We start from the raw sequence: 21,156 nt of genomic DNA on the forward strand, positions 1-21,156 counted from the left end.
TTAAAAGATCTAGCCTGGGAGAATAATTATATTCTTGTAAGTGCAGATGTATCATCTCTGTACACGATCACACATGAAGATAAGGGAATTGAAGCAGTCACCCATTTCCTAGAGAAGTCTGAATATTCTAGTGATCTAAAATGGTTTATAATAGAAAGTATTAGGTTCATTCTTAATAACAATTATTTTATTTTCAATGGTTCATATGTGCAGCGTGTTGGTACCGCCATGGGGACCAGGTTCGCCCCCAGTTACGCAAATCTTTTTATGGCCTACTGGGAAGATCTTACAGTATGGAAGGATGGCGAGCTGGGGGCGGGCCTGGTGATCTGGCTTCGCTACATTGATGACTTATTGTTTATTTGGAGTGAAGATATGGATCAATTAAACCTTTTCTGTGACTCCTTGGGGGTAAATGATTTTAACATTAGTCTCACCGTCACTAAAAGTTATAATGATATAATCTTTTTAGACCTATGTATTTACATTAAGGATAATCAGGTACACACTCGACTGTATCGCAAGCCTACAGATTCAAATAGTTTTATTGAAAATACAAGTCAACATCACAGAAATTGGCTTGACAGTATCCCCTATAGTCAGTTTCTGAGAACAAAACGTAATTGTACAGAAAAAGAGATATATAATCTAGAAATTGAGGAAATTACTAAACGTTTCGAAGATAAGGGTTATAATAAAAATCTTCTTATAGAGGCTCGTCAAAAAGTAGATCTCGTAGATAGGGATAGTCTAGTCGTGAAAAGTAAGGATAGGGTCATAAAGAAAAATGATAATATCCAATGGGCCTTCATATCAGAATTCAATGTACAACATAAGGCAATAGAACAAACCTTTAAGAAACATTGGAAGGTCATTAAAAAGGACCCTATTATTGGTATGGCCTTACCTGAGAAACCGTCTTTTATATATAGAAGATCAAACACACTTAAAGACAAATTAGTACACAGTGCTATAGAACCGCCTAAAAGGAACAGTATTCGCTCCCATGGGTTCTATAGGTGTGCCATGTGCAACATGTGTAAAGTCACAAAAGGAGCAAGTAAAATCAAAGACTTTACAGTAAAAGATGTAAAGTATAAAATCAATGAGTTTATAACATGCAACTCCAAAAACACAATATATGGAATAGAGTGTCATTGCGGTTTAATATATATCGGCAAAACAACTAGATGTCTCAAAGTAAGGCTTTCTGAACACCTATACAATATCAGAAAAGGATTAGAATCGCATTCTCTGTCTGCACATTTCAAAAAAGTTTATGCATGCAGTCCCTGTGGCATCAAGTCGTTCTGGGGTATCCAGTGTGTAAGTCCCACCTGGCGGGATAGGGACGTAGATACCCGTCTAGCCAGGGCGGAAATGCGCTGGATACATAATCTAGGAACACTGATGCCACAGGGTTTAAATAGCGACTTTGAGCTAAAATGGTTCCTCTGAATTATTTGAGTCTCTTCTATTCTTCTCTAATGGAATCATTCCTAAATTTCTTTCTTTGTGGGTATACATAAAGTTATGTTATCGGTAAAATCTTATTCTCCTTCTCTATATTGTTATTTAGCAAGCAATTTAAAAATGAATTATGTTTGCAATGTTTTAAATGTGTTTCCATTAATGTCTCATCGGGAACCACCGATATATAGATGGTGGAACGCAAACAGGAAGAAGGTCATCGCGTGTGGAACGCACGGCCGTCACGTCCGGTGACGCACTTCTGGTCACGACGGTAATACCGGAAATAGCGCCAGGAGGCGCCAATTTGGAAATTGGTGAGACAGTATAAAAGGAGACACATGTCATCTATCCCCTATGCTTCTGAGGAAGGACACTAATGTCCGAAAAACGCGTTTAAGCAAACGGGGACTTCATCTTTGGACCTATCCAGCGGCAGATCTTGCAGTATCCAGTATCCTGAAAGACTTTCTTCCCGTGGTTTACGGAGCCTTGGAGGGACTTTCTTTTGACCACAAACATCGAGTGGCGGTCTGGACTGTACGACGTCTTCTGGGGAGGTTTACCATTGCTGATATGCCCATTCTGTTTTTATCTATGTGAGCACCTTTTGGTATTAAAATGTGTTTTTAAAAAAAAAACAGTATTGCACTATATATATTCATTTAAAGTTTTAGTGATAAAGAAGGTGACCTAAGGATTGAAGACATCATATCCATGTTTGGACGATATGCAAATAATCTATTTGCTCAATTGTGAGTGGGATCAATAAAAATCTATCACCTGTTCACTTTACCTATTGTACTGCACCATTATTTGTTCTCCCTCTGAATTTCAGATTTTGGAGGCCTTTAAGATATGATCATATCTATACAAATGGTTGTATAAATTTAAGTATATCTTGAATAGTAGCGCCGTGTGATATCATTCTTTCAGTCTATATACATGTTTCGAGCTTTGTGGTGAACGCTCTATATTGACGTCACTGTTCTATTGTGAGCGCAAGTTGAGATTACCTGTTTTAGAACTGCTGTACATGTAACAGGGTGCAAAAGGGGGGGGCGCAGTTAATTTGGTGCAAAGTAAATTAATTATATAAGCACTACAGGTCTGAGGCAATATATAAGAGTTTCAGAACCGGGATAAGCGCTGGGTTGTTAGTTGGCAAACTCACTTTGAGTTTCTCTGACAGGCTTTACTGTTGGTCTGTCCCCTATATGCCCAGTGTGTCTGTAGGTGTCGGTACACGTGTGTCGGCATGTCTGATGCTGAGTGCTTTTCCCAGGAGGAGACTGTATTAGGGACAGAAATGGCTGTGGGAGTGACCCTGTCGGCACCACCGACTCCTGATTGGGTAAATGTGTTGAATGCTAATGTGGCTCTTATTAGTAAGAGATTAGACAATTCTGAGTCTCAAAACCAGGCATGGAAGAAATCTGTGGAGGTTGTGTTATCACAAGTCCAGCCCCCCTCGGGGTCACATAAGGGTACGTTTACTCAGTTGGCAGACACAAATACCGACACGGACACTGACTCCAGTGTCGACTATAGTAATGCCTGATTAGACCCAAAATTGGTAAAGAGCATTCAGTACATGATTGTGGCAATAAAAGACGTATTGCATATCACTGATAAAAGGGTCTGTATGTTGTCGAAGTCCAAAATATTACATAGAAAGAACATACAGACTCCACACATATAAGTCGCTATACTTGCAAATACGTGCAGCGAGCACAGCAATATATGGTAACACGCGCATTTACACGGACATGCCACAGAGATGGATTCGACACTTATTTCATACAGTACATAATTATAATAATATCAAGCGCCAGACATCATAATGATTTAACATTATATAATGGAGTAATGTCATGTATGTGTAATATTGGAACGAAGCAAGATAGGCCTGTCATATTTGGTATTAAAGCAAGCAGATTAATGTGTAGATTCATTTGATACTTGTTATTAAGTTGTAGGACATTGCAACAAATAATAAGAATTTACTCACCGGTAATTCTATTTCTCGTAGTCCGTAGTGGATGCTAGGTACTCCGTAAGGACCATGGGGTATAGACGGGCTCCGCAGGAGACTGGGCACTCTTAAAAGAAAGATTGGGTACTATATCTGGTGTGCACTGGCTCCTCCCTCTATGCCCCTCCTCCAGACCTCAGTTAGGGAAACTGTGCCCGGAAGAGCTGACATTACTAGGAAAGGATTTGGAATCCAGGGTAAGACTCATACCAGCCACACCAATCACACCGTACAACTCGTGATAACTATACCCAGTTAACAGTGTGAACAATAACTGAGCCTCTCTCAACAGATGGCTCATACAATAACCCTTTAGTTAAGCAATAACTATATACATGTATTGCAGAGAGTCCGCACTTGGGACGGGCTCCCAGCATCCACTACGGACTACGAGAAATAGAATTACCGGTGAGTAAATTCTTATTTTCTCTGACATCCTAGTGGATGCTGGGTACTCCGTAAGGACCATGGGGATTATACCAAAGCTCCCAAACGGGCGGGAGAGTGCAGATGACTCTGCAGCACCGAATGAGCAAACTCAAGGTCCTCCTCAGCCAGGGTATCAAACTTGTAGAATTTTGCAAAAGTGTTTGAACCCGACCAAGTAGCAGCTCGGCAAAGTTGTAAAGCCGAGACCCCTCGGGCAACCGCCCAAGAAGAGCCCACCTTCCTCGTGGAATGGGCTTTTACTGATTTAGGATGCGGCAGTCCAGCCGCAGAATGTGCAAGCTGAATCGTGCTACAGATCCAGCGAGCAATAGTCTGCTTTGAAGCAGGAGCACCCAGCTTGTTGGGTGCATGCAGGATAAATAGCGAGTCAGTTTTTCTGACTCTAGCCGTCCTGGAAACATAAAGTTTCAGGGCCCGGACTACGTCCAGCAACTTGGAATCCTCCAAGTCCCTTGTAGCCGCAGGCACCACCATAGGTTGGTTCAAATGAAACGATGATACCACCTTAGGGAGAAATTGGGGACGAGTCCTCCATTCTGCCCTTTCCATATGGAAGATCAGATATGGGCTTTTACATGACAAAGCCGCCAAATCTGACACACGCCTAGTCCAAGCTAAGGCCAAAAGCATGACCACTTTCCACGTGAGATATTTTAGCTCCACGGTCTTAAGTGGCTCAAACCAGTGGGATTTTAGGAATCCAACACACGTTAAGATCCCAAGGTGCCACTGGAGGCACAAAAGGGGCTGAATATGCAGCACCCCTGTAACAACGTCCGAACTTCAGGCAGTGAAGCCAGTTCTTTTTTTTTGAGAGAAAAAGGGATAGGGCCGAAATCTTGGCCTTTATGGATCCTAATTTTAGGCCCATAGTCACTCCTGACTGTAGGAAGTGCAGGAATCGACCCCCCTGGAATTCCTCTGTAGGGCCTTCCCGGCCACACACCAAGCAACCTATTTTCGCCATATACAGTGAAAAAGTCTTGCTGTCACGTCTTTCCTAGCCTTGATCAGCGTAGGAATAACTGCATCCGGAATGCCCTTTTCCGCTAGGATCCGGCGTTCAACCGCCATGCCGTCCAACGCAGCCGCGGTAAGTCTTGGATCAGACAGGGTCCCTGTTGCAACATGTCCTGACTGAGAGGCAGAGGCCATGGGTCCTCTGAGAGCATTTCTTGCAGTTCCGGGTACCGAGTCCTTCTTGGCCAATCCGGAGCAAAGAATATTGTTCACACTCCTCCGTTTATTACAATTCTCAGCCCTTGGGTCTGAGAGGAAGAGGAGGGAATATATAGACCGACTGGAATACCCACGGTGTTACTAGTGCGACCACAGCTATCGCCTGAGAGTCCCTTGACCCAGCGTAAAACCTTTTTTATCTTTTTATTGAGGTGGGACGCCATGTAGTCCACCTGAGGCAGTTTCCATCAATTTGCAAAACTGCGTGAAGACTTCCTGATGAAGTCACCACTTTTCCGGGCGGAGGTCGTGTCCACTCCCGGAATGAACACTGCTGACAGTGCGCTTACTTGATTCTCCGCCCAGCGAAGAATTCTGGTGGCTTCTACCCTCGCCACCCTGCTCCTTGTGCCGCCCTGGCGGTTTACATGAGCCCCTGCGGTCTGACTGGATCAGAACCGGTTGGTCGCGAAGCAGGAACTCCGCTTGACTTAGGGCGTTGTATATGGCCCTTAGTCCCAGGATATTGATGTGAAGGCAAGTCTGTTGGCTTGACCACAAACCTTGGAATTTTCTTCCCTGTGTAACTGCCCCCCACCCTCGTAGGCTTGCATCCGTGGTCACCAGGACCCAGTCCTGAATGCCGAATCTGCAGCCCTCGAGAAGGTGAGCACTCCGCAGCCACCACAGGAGAGATACCCTGGCCCTGGGGGATAGGGTGATTAACCGATGCATCTGAAGATGTGATCCGGACCACTTGTCCAGTAAGTTCCATTGTCCTTGCATGGAACCAGCCGAAGGGGATGGCCTCGTATGATGCCATCATCCTTCCCAAGACTCGAGTGCAGTGATGCACTGACACCTGTTTTGGTTTTCAATAGATTCCTGACCAGTGTCATGAGCTCCTGAGCTCTCTCTATCGGGAGATAAACCCTCTTCTGGTCTGTGTCTAGGATCATGCCTAGGCGAGGTAGATGAGCTGTAGGAACCAACTGCGACTTCGGAATATATAGAATCCAGTCGTGTTGCCGTTTCACTTCCAGAGAAGGTGATACGCTGTCCAGCAACTGCTCTCTTGATCTCGCTTTTATGAGGAGATCATCCAAGTATGTGATAATAGTGACACCTTGCTTCCGCAGGAGCACCATCATATCCGCCATTACCTTGGTGAAATTGGTAATGACAATCCCGTACCGCAATTCTGAGGTACGCCTGATGAGGTGGATAAATGGGGACACGAAGGTATGCATCCCTTATGTCCCGATTCATTTCAGGCTTGCAATGACCGCTCTTAGTGATTCCATCTTGAACCTGAACCTTTTCAGGTATATGTTCAGGGATTTTAATTCAATATGGGTCTAACCGAACCGTCTGGTTTCGGGATTATAACATGGTCGAATAATAACACCCTCTTGTTGAAGGAGGGGACCCTTGACCACCACCTGTTGAAGATACAATTTACGAATTGCAGTTAACACTGGCTCCCTCTCTTGGGGGGAAGCCCGCCGGGTCCTCGGTGAGGGGGCATCTTCTCACAGTCCAGCCTGTATCCCTGCGATACAATTTCTATTGCCCAGGGATCTAACAGGGAGTGAACCCACTTGTGGCTGAACTTACGAAGGCGTGTCCCCACCGGGCCTAGCTCCGCCTGTGGAGCCCCAGCGACATGCGGTGGATTTTTGTAGAGGCCGGGGAGGACTTCTGTTCCTGGGGACTAGCTGTGTTGTACAGCTTGTTTCCTCTGCCCCCGGCTCTGACAAGAAAGGACGCACCTCAGACTTTCTTGTTTCTTTATTCGAAAAGCTACATTTAATAATGTTGTGCTTTCCAAGGCTGTGCAGGAATATAAGGCAAAATATCAGAATTACCAGCTATAGCTGTGGAGACCAGGCCCGAGAACCTTTCTCCACACAATCCTCAGCCTTCCATATGCCTCTTAAGTCATCTGTCCAATGTATATTCTACAGGACACGTCAAGCAGAAATCGACATAGCTTTTGTCTCTAGGACCCAGTATACTCATGTCCCCTTGGGCATGCTTTATAATTATATATCTATCACTTAAGACAGCATCTTAAAATATTTATATGCATACTAGGGTCTCAATCTCTGCTGATAAGGTACCTGTCCAAGCTGCCACAGCGCTATAAACCCATGCCGACACAATCGCCGGTCTGGGTAGTATACTAGAATGTGCACACTATCTGCAGGATCCCTGAGAATAGCTAGTGCAAACAGGACACCCAAGGGGAAGATTCTCAACACATCCTGGCCCTAGTGGGGAAAGGATGCAGCCTGAGAATTCTCTTGTGGGAAGCTGCCGTCTCTTGTCTGGAGATTCCCGCTCTTTTTCCTCATGAGAGGAGGGAAATTTACCTCAGCATTCTTCCCTTTAACATGTGTACTCTCGTGTCAGGGACAGATGAGTCATCAGTGATATGCAAATCATCTTTTATTCCAATAATCATATATTGAATATCTTTTAGCCCTCTTGGCTGTAACTTTGCATTATCGTAGTCGACAGTGGAGTTAAACTCTGTGTCGATACTTTGTTATTTTGGATAGTGAACATAGAGAGACTCTGAAGGTCTCTGTGACATAGGGACAGACCAGGGTAGATTTCCTTTCTGTTCCCTAACCTTTTGTGCAATAATTTTACCTCAGCACTTACACATATCCAAACAGGTGTCGGCGTTGTTGACGGAGACACCCTCCCACACACTTATCCGCTCTATCACCTCCTTAGAGGAGCCTTTTACCTCAGACATGTCGACACACGCGTACCGACACACCACACACACAGGGGATGCTCTATTTGAAGACCGTTCCCCCACCAGGCCCTTTGGAGAGACAGAGAGAGAGTATGCCAGCACACACCACAGCGCTATATAATACAGGGATGTACACTATAATGAGTGATTTTTCCCCTATAGCAGCTTATATACACAGTTTTGCGCCTAAATTTATGTGCGCCCCCCCCTCTCTTTTTTACCCTTTGTGTACCAGGATACTGCAGGGGAGAGCCTGGGGAGCTTCCTTCCAGCTGAGCTGTGAAGAGAAAATGGCGCCGGTGTGCTGAGGAAGAAGGCCCGGCCCCCTCAGCGGCGGGCTTCTGTACTTTTATGTACTTTAATGGCGGGGGTTAATGCACATATACAGTTTCAGACTGTATTATGTGCTTTTCTCCAAGTAAGGTAATCTAATTGCTGCCCAGGGTGCCCCCCCAGCGCCCTGCACCCATCAGTGACCGGAGTGTGTGGTGTGCTAAGGGAGCAATGGCGCACAGCTGCAGTGCTGTGCGCTACCTTAATGAAGACCGGAGTCTTCTGCCGCCGATTTTCAACTTCTCTTCGTTCTTCTGGCTCTGCAAGGGGGACGGCGGCGCGGCTCCGGGACCGGACGACCGAGGACTGGGCCTGTGTTCGATCCCTCTGGAGCTAATGGTGTCCAGTAGCCTTAGAAGCCCAAGCTAGCTGCAAGCAGGTAGGTTCGCTTCTCTCCCCTCAGTCCCACGTAGCAGTGAGTCTGTTGCCAGCAGGTCTCACTGAAAATAAAAAACCTAACAAATACTTTCTTTTCTAGGAAGCTCAGGAGAGCCCCTAGGGTGCATCCAGCTCTGGCCGGGCACAGATACTAACTGAGGTCTGGAGGAGGGGCATAGAGGGAGGAGCCAGTGCACACCAGATATAGTACCTAATCTTTCTTTTAAGAGTGCCCAGTCTCCTGCGGAGCCCGTCTATACCCCATGGTCCTTACGGAGTACCCAGCATCCACTAGGACGTCAGAGAAAGTTATGATTAAATGTATGAAAGCTAAAATCACTCATTAGGACAGTGGACAGGAAGCTTAGGCCAGCCCCTTTTGATGTCTCCAAGGCTGAACCTGTTTAGCATACGAACAGACTAGTGACTCATCATGAATGAGAAAGTTCCCTCCCCCCAAACTAGATAACACATTACAGAGACACCGTTGCCAGTTGCTGTTTTTATCCAGGACGATGATGGAGGTGCTTCTAGACAAGTTCCTGCATGATTTTACACAGAGAGAGTGATATGGAGGGATGGATATATTGATATGGTAATTGTATCGCTGGCCTGTAACTGTATGTATTAACTGCTTACTGTATGAATTGTAACCATGTAATTATATGTATACTGTACATTGTAATATATTGAATCCATATCCTTTTAATAACAAATATATACATCAATGAGCTTTGGAACTCGGATAATGTGTGGGTGTATTGTTTTCTCTTATGGGATGCAGTGTTTTGCGATGTATAGCTCACATTCAGGGCACATGGTAATAAGATGTGCAGGCGTTTACAATATATATTAGAGCGGGCATTTTAAATATTTGTAAGGAAACAATTTGGTATTCTCAGATGAGGGCTCGTCCGCGATATCATGGTCTTAATGATGCACTGTACATTACAAACGCGACGTTGTGGTTGATCAGCTTGTGGTGGACGCATAGTCACGCTGAGAAAATTATATCCGTGTGTTCTGTTGTGTTATCAGTAAGCCAATGATATGAAAATTCAAGGGACAATGTGTTTCTCATTATATTTAAGATGCTAAAATGTATTTTTATTGTTGCAAAACAAAGTTCAGATAAGTCATTGTGTTTGATTCAGATTGGATTTTTTTTATCTGTTAAGTAGAATTAAAAGTACATTTAAAAGTTGCTGCATAGCCTTGATATAGTTTTTTTTTTTTTTTTAACTCAGGCCTAAAATAACTTCTGGTGCTTGTATGATGTGTGATTTCTTTGTGACAAAGGAAGCCACATGGTCTGTCCTCCATTTTGGGCTAACCACATGGCCTGTCCACCATCTTGTGTAAACCTCATGGATGTGGAAGGGGGAGGAACAGTGGCCATTTTAGGAAGTTCATTTTCTAAATAGCTGATTTTCAGTCTGCTCAGAACAATTAGTTTCCTTTGTCACATCAAGCACCATTTATGAGTTACCAATGAATTTATTTAACCCATGCCATAGTCGATTACAAATAGTTTCAATTGGGCCTAGTGAGAGTAAATGGTGAGATAAATGCTTGGCTTGGTGTAAGAAATTGCACACAGATAGAAAAAGGAAAGAAAGAGTTTTGGATTTGTTTTTTTTTTCCTTCCAAGACTTGTAGAATCTGCTTATTAAGGAGGATAGCCATTGAAATGCAAATTAACCTGTGTAACTGGTTTGTTTTTTTTAGCAGTGAAAAGCACATAGCTTTGATATACAAATAAGAGGTAAGGTGTCACATAGAAGGCAAGTGAATGATACATATATATATATTATTATTATAATTATGTGTATATTTATATCAGTGTATGTTCTGCAAGATAGCTATCCAATCTAAATCATATCATTTAAATTATAGATTATTGCAGTCATTATAGATCTGTGTGAAATCGGATACATTTGTTGCTATATAGGTAAATTTGAAATAAATGTATTTAAGGGAGTAATTATAGACATGAAACGCAGTTCTGACCTGGTTGTTAAGAGAAAAACTGGGTGTTGTGTTAAGTGAGCGATTATAGTTAGTATTGCTCACATTTATAGAGTTGTGTGATTTGTTTTATTGCGTACGCACATTGGTACAAGTGGTACGGAACGTGAGGACAGCGTACAAAAACGTGCACGTGGCGCAAGGCCGCACACGTGGCATAGGGGTACGCACGGTTGCGTAATTATGCAAGCTTGCGTGGGGTTGTGTGCGCATAATAAAAGCACATGATATTTGATAAATTAAGGTGGGATAGTAGACATTTAATACAATAGCACATAACTATCTGATTTCAAATGCAGGTTACTCTAAATTTAGTTTAAAAACTGTAAGCACCTCTGGGGGTAAAGCTGCCAATCAGAACGAGTGAAAATTTTCTGTACAGAAAAACAAAGTGTATTTGAGTGAGCGAAAGCGGATTGAGTGGATTTGAACCCCCGGAAATCGGGTCCCGTGGTACACCAAGTAAGTGGAGGCTTGGTGGCGTGAAGCGGCTGACTCACGTTAATATAGATTGAAATACGCAAATCGTGAGGAGATTTGCAGAGGAGTGATATAGGGAATTGTTCATTGTGTAGTATTGAAGTAAAAAGGTTTTTGTTATGCTCCGGCTGAGGGTCGCAGTTTGTACATCGACCCGTGGTCATACGGCAGATAGGTAACAAGTACCTAGACGCTGTACGATTGGACCGCGCGTTTGTGGGTGCGACATATAGCGCAACTTGATACCTCTTTATGAGCTTTTGCGTAAAATCACGGTATCATTAGCGCTGTGTAGAGCATACGCAAGCGTGATTTGTGTATAAAAAGTGTATAGGGAGTTTTCGCTGGTCTCTCTCAGGAAAATCTCCAGCGGTGGATATTTGCTGGAAAAGGTAAGTCACTCCTAACATTTCCAGTAAATAGAAATCAATAGGGCCCCACTGGGTACGCGGTGTTCACTATTGGAGTGAGTCGTAGTACTCAGCGGAGAAGGAGCGAGTGAAAGCGCTAGGTGTCTTTCACCGTCTATTTGCGGTGTGCATTGGAGATTGCGCTTATTGGCAAAAAGTCCGCGATGGGATCCAATTGCACAAGCAGTGGGCGTTTGGTAGCTAGGGTTCAGGCTGAAGAAGTGGGACCGAGAAGGTCAGAATTGCGACGAGAAGGTCAGCAAGGTTTATTATGTGTGAAAAATATGGTTCACATATGGAGGCTTTTTGCAATGAATGGTTACGTATGACTGACAAAGATAGGGTACCATTCCCTAGGGTGGGCAGCTTTGAGCCAGAGGTACTGCAGAATGTAGGTATTAAAATATGTCTGATAAAATCCAGAAAACAAAGGGTCAGACATACAAATTGTTTAAACCTGTGGCAGCAAGAGGGGTTGGTGAGTTTGATCCTAAGGTATTGCAGGTGGTAGGTCTAACAAAAGTCATATAAGACAAGAATGGAAATATAAGAACTGTTTGAACTTGTAGCAACAATAAACAAGTAGGAAAAAAAAAGAATGCAAGTACACCGCCTTATGTAGATGTGGAAGCAGTTACGGCCAGCATACAAACTATAGAAAATAATAAAAATATGAAAAATATAACTGTAACCTATATATGTACTAATGAATGTTGAAGTTTTATTCAGGAGGAGAAGGTGACCTGATTGTTTTCAGCCATTTCTCATGCACCCAGAGGAGTATCCAACCGGTAAAAAAAGAGCAGTAGCCTGCGGGAGAAGTGGCTGAGACCAGTGGAACAGGTAAGTATGGTATCATTCGTGTACATATATAGTAAAACCCAAAAATAAAACAAAAATCAAGAAAGTAACGTCAGAAATGGAGAAAAACCTGTCCGCACATTAGTATTTGCCAGTAGAAAAGCAGACAGAGACAAGGTAACCCCCGGTTATTTCTTTCAGTTACCATATAAGAAGTATTCATTCCTAGTAATGCCCCTAGTCAAGATGAGCTCGGAAATGTTTGTTGGACCATGTACAGACCCTTATTACGGGATAAGAAGGATTGAATGAATACTTTGCATGACCTAGAAGCTTGTTAAACTTTTTTTTTTGTCTTTTGCAGTAATAGAAAACTCTCCATCTGGATAAGATCACTGGTAAACACTAATTCGGCAAATGGGAGGTGGCTGTCTCTGTGCTAATGGACGGGCTCAATAAGGCATTGAGGGCAGGGTGCAGACTTCTTTGCAAAATTGGAAAGGGGTCACAGTAGCTAATCTTAGATAGTGTGCTATTGAACATCACAAGAATAGTGCTAGGCGCAGAGAACAACAGGTGGAGAAGTTGAGGACGGTAAGTATACAGGCACATACAGGAAAGACCCATCAGTCCAAACCCCAGAACCCTAATGGTCAATAATATGTTACACTTGTAGGAAGGAAGGGCATTTTGCCAGAGACTGTAGGAGTAGTAGAACACATAGTCAATATAGACCCCTAGACAGAGAAAACAAGCCACATTATTAAACACATAGACGGGATCAAGGGACATATAGTAAGGAATCACAAGCCATATAGAAAACACAGATTCGGGCAATGGGAGTAACAGGAACGGTGCAACAATACCCTACCCTTTGAGTAGACCTGCCGAGATTACGATAGGGCCCTTGCAAACCAAACATTCTTTTCTGCTGGCTGCATCGGCTCCGACTAATCTACTCGGTAGAGACTTATTGTGTAAAATGCGGTGTGTCATATATTGTACTCCTGAGGGTGTCTTCTTGGATATACCTGAGAACCATGCTCAAGAAGTACAAGATATACTAGACACCCCTCAAAGGCTAATGTCGCATTCTACTGTTCTAGATGCATGTCCACCACAGGTAGAGGAAATTATCTCACATATACCGGGTTCCCTATGAACTTAGGATGGACAGGACACTGGATTGAAGGCTGGGATAGTCCCAATAGCGATACGATAAACACAGAATTTTTTTTAAGGGCAGTAGACCAAGTAGAGAATCACTTCCCCGTAGTGCCCAATCCAGTTGTCAAATTTTTATAAAATCTTCTCCACCTCTACAAACTCATCTGTCACCAACCTCTATTCTTTTTCTCTACAGTTTCCTCTTCATCTTTTGCGTTCACACAGGGTGGTACAATACATGGACCCAATTACAGTTCAAACTCCACATGCCTAGGTCCTTCAGAGTTCTGCCAAAACCCAGTATATCTCAACAGCACGATAACACCAGTATTACTGCAGTGTGCCTTGTCATGCACAAAGGGTGGAGAATGGGACTACTGGTGAAGGGAAATTTTGTATGGACACTGATATGCCTGTTGGTGAATGGCAAACCTGACATTTTCTTTTTCATTTTCTTCTTCTTTCTCTCCTCTAGAGATATTTCTTTTTTTTTTTAGTTATGCTCATGATACTCTACATTGCAAACACACAACAGTTAAATTAAGATACAAATTTGTGTTCCCTACAGGAAAAGGAGGTCTGGAAGACTAAGGGGTATGGTTAGGAGTCCCCAGGACTCTGGAGAGGTGGACACGGTAAGCCAGTGGCCCCCAGAGCATATCTCCCAAGCCTAGCTGAGGCGGCACATGGTCTGACTCACCTAGGGTAGGGAAGGTATGTGCAAGCTGGTAAGAGCCTACTGGAGTGCACCAGGGTTTTCTTCTCATGCAGGTGAGAAAGCAATTACCTGTCTTACTTGCTTGAGGAAAAATATTGGTAAGGCAATACCAACAGAGCCATCCCATATCCCTCCTGCAGACGGATCTTTTCAGGAAATACAAATCGACATAGTACAGTTAACACCCTTTAGGAATTATTGTTATGTATTGATGTGCACTGATGTTTTCTCAAACTGGGTAGAGGCATTTCCTGCCGCCACGGATGCTGCTGTGTTTATCGCAAAGAAAAAAATTGTGCAGAAATTTGTGTGTAGATAATGGTACCCCTAGAAGTAGGAGCAAAGCTTGAAATTGTACTATTGTGATCATAGATACTGCCACTAGTATTATGTAGCATCGGAACCACTCCCAGATCTTCACTTAACGAATCACCCTCTTCGAAATTTGTTTTGGTTTTGGTATTTGTGTCTTTTTTGTTGTTTTTGGAAGACAACCTCATGTCATGATTGATCCACACAATGATCAGAAATACACCAATGAGGTGACAGTACAATACTTTATAGAGACGAGCCAGCATTTGAGAACTTGACAATAGAACTTGAAACTGTTGATTGCTGGTATGTCAAATACTAACTGTCTTAATTGTGATCCAAGAGACTGTGTGATTGTTCTTACGCTCAGGTTGCCTAATAGGTGGGAAGAACCATACCAAGTTTTGTTGACAGCACTATCCCAGTGAAAGTAGCCAAGAGACAGACTTAGGTCCACGATTCCCATTGCAGGAAAGTCGGTAGTCCAGAAGGAACTCGTAAATGGAGTGAGATCACAAAAGTATCACCAGAGACTCTGTTCCGTGAAGACTGAGAGGCGGCACTGTTGAACACTACCTAAGCGTACTAAAGGATTGCAGAAAGACCAGTCATTGTAATTGATTTGTTATGAACAAGAGTTGTTTTGTTCTATTTCTCTTTTCTCTCTTTCCCGCTGACAAACATTTTTTTTTCAGGACATTCTATTTTTGCGAGGTTTTTTTTTTTATGAGGAGTCGAGTGTGGGACTGGAACTGGTTCTGGAGGAAGGAGTGATTTCCTTATAGGATCCCAGGATTAGCCGATCAGTTTGTTAAAGCCAGAGAAAAATCAAAGGTCTAGTAGTTATGGAGTTCGGAGGTAATCAGGAACAATCAGACAATGGCTATTCACACATTGCAGATAAAGAGCTCATTAATATATGTAGAAGAAAGGTTTATGAGTGGCTCTCCCCGAACTCCGAAGGTTTATGTTATTTAGGAAGGACACTACTTATAACCCTTGTTCAATTATTAAACAGACCTAGCATACGTTCCAGAAATGGAAACAATGTTCAGAAAATGATAGGAATATGTAGATCATGAAAATTTTATGTCGCTTTCACGATTTGTTTGTGTCTTCTTCATCTACCCAGCAGAACCTCAATCGAATCCAAACATCAGTGTACAAAGACGTAGGTACATGTATGTGTGAAATGTTCATCGCAAATCAGACATTATAGGCCAAAGCACTGTCCCAGCATACTCTATAGGTTGAATGTTGTCCCACACCCAACCAGTGGTCCCGTGACCGCCGAGTGCATATAGAGGATGTCTCGTCCTCCCTGTCTTCCCCAAATATAGTCAAGTGTCTGATTTGCGAAATGAATACATACTTTTGTCTAGGTCACCAATTATTGTCTGAAATATTTTTTTCTTATGTTAATAATTGATGGCAGTTATTGTTTACTGCCAAAGGGTGGACTGTCGAAGTCAAAAATATTACATAGAAAGAACATACAGACTCCACACATAGAAGTCGCTGTACTTGCAAATACGCGCAGCGAGCACAGCAATATATGGTAACACACGCATTTACACGGACATGCCACAGAGATGGATTCGACAGTTATTTCATACAGTACATAATTATAATAATATCAAGCGCCAGACATCATAATGATTTAACATTATATAATGGAGTAATGTCATGTATGTGTATTATTGGAACGAAGCAAGATAGGCCTGTCATATTTGGTATTACAGCAAGCAGATTAATGTGTAGATTCATTTGATACTTGTTATTAAGTTGTAGGACATTGCAACAAATAGTTATGATTAAATGTATGAAAGCTAAAATCACTCTTATTAGGACAGTGGACAGGAAGCTCAGGCCAGCCCCTTTTGATGTCTTCAAGGCTGAACCTGTTTAGCATACGAACAGACTAGTGACTCATCATGAATGAGAAAGTTCCCTCCCCCAAACTAGATAACACATTACAGAGACACACATTTGCCAGTTGCTGTTTTTGTCCCAGATGATGATGGAGGTGCTTCTAGACAAGTTCCTGCATGATTTTACAGAGAGAGAGTGATATGGAGGGACGGATATATTGAGAGAAAGATATGGTAATTGTATCGCTGGCCTGTAACTGTATGTATTAACTGCTTACTGTATGAATTGTAACCATGTAATTATATGTATACCGTACATTGTAATATATTGAATCCATATCCTTTTAATAACAAATATATACATCAATGAGCTTTGGAACTCAGATAATGTGTGGGTGTATTGTTTTCTCTTATGGGATGCAGTGTTTTGCGATGTATAGCTCACATTCAGGGCACATGGTAATAAGATGTGCAGGAGTTTACAATATATATTAGAGCGGGCATTTTAAATATTTGTAAGGAAACAATTTGGTATTCTCAATGTATAAGGGAAAGAAACCTGAGGTAATGTTTCCTCCCTCTCATGAACTGAATACTCTCTTTGAAAAACTGTGGGAAAATCCTGACAATAAGTTACGTCACCACAGGTACACTACTCAGACCAGCCATTGCATCTGCGTGGGTGAGTAGTGCTATCGAGAAGTGGGCAGATAATTTGTCATCTGATATAGATACTCTGGATAGGGATAGCATCCTTTTAACGGTGGGTTATATCAGGGACGCTGCAGCCTACCTAAAGGAAGCGGCAAGAGATATTGGCCTTTTGGGAAGGGCATTGTGGATTCATCAATGGAATGCTGATGCTGGCTCTAAGAAAGCTATGGAGTCTCTACCGTATAAAGGTGGTGTTTTATTTGGTCACGGCCTTGCTGATTTGGTATCTACGGCTACCGCGGGTAAGTCGTCTTTTTCTCTGGCTGGGTCCACAGGTTATCCACAGGATAACATTGGGATATGCTGGAGCGACAGCGGAAATGGCACCAAACGGACACGAGCTTTCTGGCCTCCCAGGATGCATCAGGGCTTCACCATATAATCCCGCCCACTGACTCAGTCAAATCAGTTTTTTGTTTGGTGCGGCAGAAGCCGGACCATGATCGCAGGGCTGCGGTTAATAAAGCAGCCTGAAGCTTTTATTATGTTATTTTTATAGTCTTACTATGTTTTTTGAGTGACTTTTCTTAACAGCGTCTTAAACGTATAGTAGAGTCGCTCCAACAACTCCCCACCGGGTCGCAACAACGCTTACCTTCGCGGTACAGTGCTGTCTCGACGGGCGTCTGTGTCAGATGTTCTAGCAGGTCCAGCAGATGTAACCAGGCTGTGGCCGGAGCATGGGGGGAAGCTAAGTCTATGGATTTCCTCTTACTAGGGGGGTCCGGACACAGCTACACTGTATTGGTGGAGGCTACAAACAGTGTGTTGATGCGCCGAACACTCTCTGGTGCGACAGCGCTATGCTCTAGGGATCATAGGCGCCAGGACTAGGTTAAGGCCGCGATCCTTAAAGTTTAAGTAAACGGGGGGAATTAGACGCTCTCCTGGCCACCCCTCCCCCAAGTTCATGACCAGTTTCCGTGCGTCTCCCGTCCATGAACTGAATGACCTCACTTCCGTCTCAGACGCTACCACGGGGGTACTCGGTCGCAGCTTAGACACCGCGGTTGTTTACACTAGAGATTGCCGGACCGAGTCGCAGGCCTTAGCGTCTGCATACACGTGGCATTTCACTGAGCGTCCGTGTCCGTTGGTGAGCATCTGTGTCTTGCATCAGTTATCAGAACGGCAGTGTACACTAGTAGCGTCTGAATCCACTCAGCGTCTTGCGAGCGTATTTGGTGGATATGGAAGTATGGTGAGTCTTCCTGTATCCCGCTCTATGGAGGAAGGGTATACAGTACTAAAAATTCTCTCTACTTGTTAGTATGAATTGTTAATTTTAGTACATATTGCATATGAGACCTGTATATTACTGTTTCTGTATGTGATGTTTGGAAAAAAAAAAAAAAAAACAGTTAAAGACAGAAATACAATTTTCCTACTTTTAAGTTGTTATGGTGGTTGTATTCTCATATGACAATGTCTTAACGTGTGACTGACTGCTAGTATGTGTGCTGACTTTTTTATGTCGTCAGTCCTGTTCTGAACCTCAATTCAGGTGCACGGTTGTGGTCAGATTGATCTTACTATCTATATATAGGTGATTTTCAGTCACAAATTGTGTAGTCATAAAACAGAATATTACCATGTCTGTGAGCGTCAAAAGTGGCGAGGAGAATTTATCAGGCACTCCTACATCCCTAACATGTTTATCTTGTAAAACAGGGTTAATTGGTATAGGCCAGTTGGTCACTTATGAGGGGTTGTGTGCGAACTGTTTTGTTTTTCAGCAAAGAAAAAAACAGGAATTGGTTCAACAACCAACAGAGCCACCATGAATTATGTTCGCACAGACTTTGTCTTCAATAGCGGACAGGTTAACTCCGGCAGCACCACCCCAGGGGTTAGGTTACACTATTAACCCATACATGCAGCTCCCTTCCTACGGCTTGGTTCCAGTAGCCTCTACAAGTAACCAAGGGACAGGTAAGACTAAGACAGATGCGTCTATGTGGCAGACTACACAAGATGATACAACAGATGATGATACAGTATATTCAAATACTCCGTATGATGATCAGTCGCAGAGCTTTAGTTCAGAGGATGTAGCTGAACTTATTGATGCTATGAAGGCTGTTCTCTCTTTGGAGGAATCAGCGAAAACAGTGTCAAAATCTAAAGCACCTGTGTTTAAACAAACAAAGACAGTTAAAACTGAATTCCCAGCGTCAGATGAACTGACGGAAATGATGGAAGAATCTTGGGTGATGCCCAGTAAAAAGTATAAGATTCAGAAAAAATGGGATTCTAATTATCCATTTCCTGCTGCGGATTGTTCGAAAAGAGAAGTTCCTCCGAAAGTAGATGCACATGTACTGTGACTTGTGCATAAATCTGCTTTACCACTGTCATCTACCTCATTAAATGAGGTCACAGACAGAAGGGTAGATAGCTTCTTGAAAACTATATTTTCTCTCTCTGGAGCATTGGTAAGACCTGCTATGGCTTCGGCCTGGATAGCAAAGGCAATGGGCGAATGGATAGAGGAACTAGAGAATGGCCTCTTGCCTCCTAATAGGGAGCAAGAGTATCATTTAAGCTGTTTAAGACAATCTGACCAATACTTGGAAGAAGCAGCAATTGATATGGGTACAATCGCTTCTAAAGCATCAGCCTTGACAGTAGCTGCTCGTAGAGCAGTTTGGCTACGTACCTGGAAAGCAGATGCTGAATCCAAGAAAGAATTGGAAGCATTGCCTTTCATTGGTAATATATTGTTTGGCAAACAATTGTCTGATATTCTAGAATCGGAAGCTGAATTGAAGGTCAGATTTCCGGCTAGTTATAACCCTAAGACTAAGGGTTCAAAGTTTCGGCCATTTCTCTGGCTGGGTCCACAGGATAACATTGGGATATTGTCGAGCGACAGCGAAAATGGCACCAACACGGTCACGAGCTTTCTGGCCTCCAAGGATGCATTGGGGCCTTCACCATATAGTCCCGCCCACTGACTGAGTCAAATCAGTTTTTTGCTTGGTGCGGCAGGAAGCCGCATGGTCGCAGGGCTGCTGAAGCAGCCTCAAGCTTTCTATTATTTTATTTTTATAGACTTACTGTATTGTTTTTTTTTAAGCGACTTCTCTTAACAGCATCTTAAACGCATACTAGAAAGAGTCGCTCCAACAACTCCCCACCGGGTCGCAACAACGCTTACCTTCGGGTATTCGTGCTGTCTCGACGGGCTGTGTCGGATGTTCTAGCAGGTCCAGCAGACGTAACCAGGCTGTGGCCGGAGCATGGGGAGATGGTGAGTCTATGGACTTCCTCTTACTAGAGGGGTCAGGACACAGCTACACTGATTTGGTGGAGTCTACAAACAGTGTGTTGATGCGCCGAACATCTCGAGTGCGACAGCACTACGCTCCGGGGATCAAAGGAGCCAGGACTAGGTAGAGGCCGCGATCCTGGGAGTTTAAGTCAACAGGGGGATTCAGACGCTCTCCTGGCCGCCCCTCCTCCGAGTTCATGGCCAGTTTCCGCGCGTCTCTCGTTTCATGAACTGAATTACCTCTCTTCCGGCTCAGACGCTACCACGAGGGTACTCGGTCGCAACTTAGACGCTGCGGTTGTGTACACTAGAGATCCCGCCCAGACCGAGTCGCAGGCCTTAGCGTCTGCATACACGTGGAAGTCGCTCAGCATCCGTGTCCGTCAGTGAGCGCCCGTGTCCGTTATCAGTTATCAAGAGCGGCAGTGTACATCAGTAGCGTCTGAATCCACTCAGCGTCTTACGAGCGTATTTGCTTGGATATAGGAAGTGTGGTGAGTCTCCCTGTATCCCGCTCTCCGGAGGCAGGGTATACAGTACTAAAAATTCTCTCTACTTCTTAGTATGAATAGTTAATTTTTAGTACCTATTGCATATGAGACCTGTATATTACTGTGTTTTCTGCATGTTATGTTGGAAAAAAGAACCAGTTAAAAACAGAAGTACAATTTTCCTACTTATGTTTAAGTTGTTATGGAGGTTGTATGCGCATATGACAATGTCTAATGCTTTAACATGTGACTGACTGCTAGTATGTGTGCTGACT

Source organism: Pseudophryne corroboree, chromosome 1 (genome assembly GCF_028390025.1).
Source record: "Pseudophryne corroboree isolate aPseCor3 chromosome 1, aPseCor3.hap2, whole genome shotgun sequence".
NCBI classification, from domain to species: Eukaryota; Metazoa; Chordata; class Amphibia; order Anura; family Myobatrachidae; genus Pseudophryne; species Pseudophryne corroboree.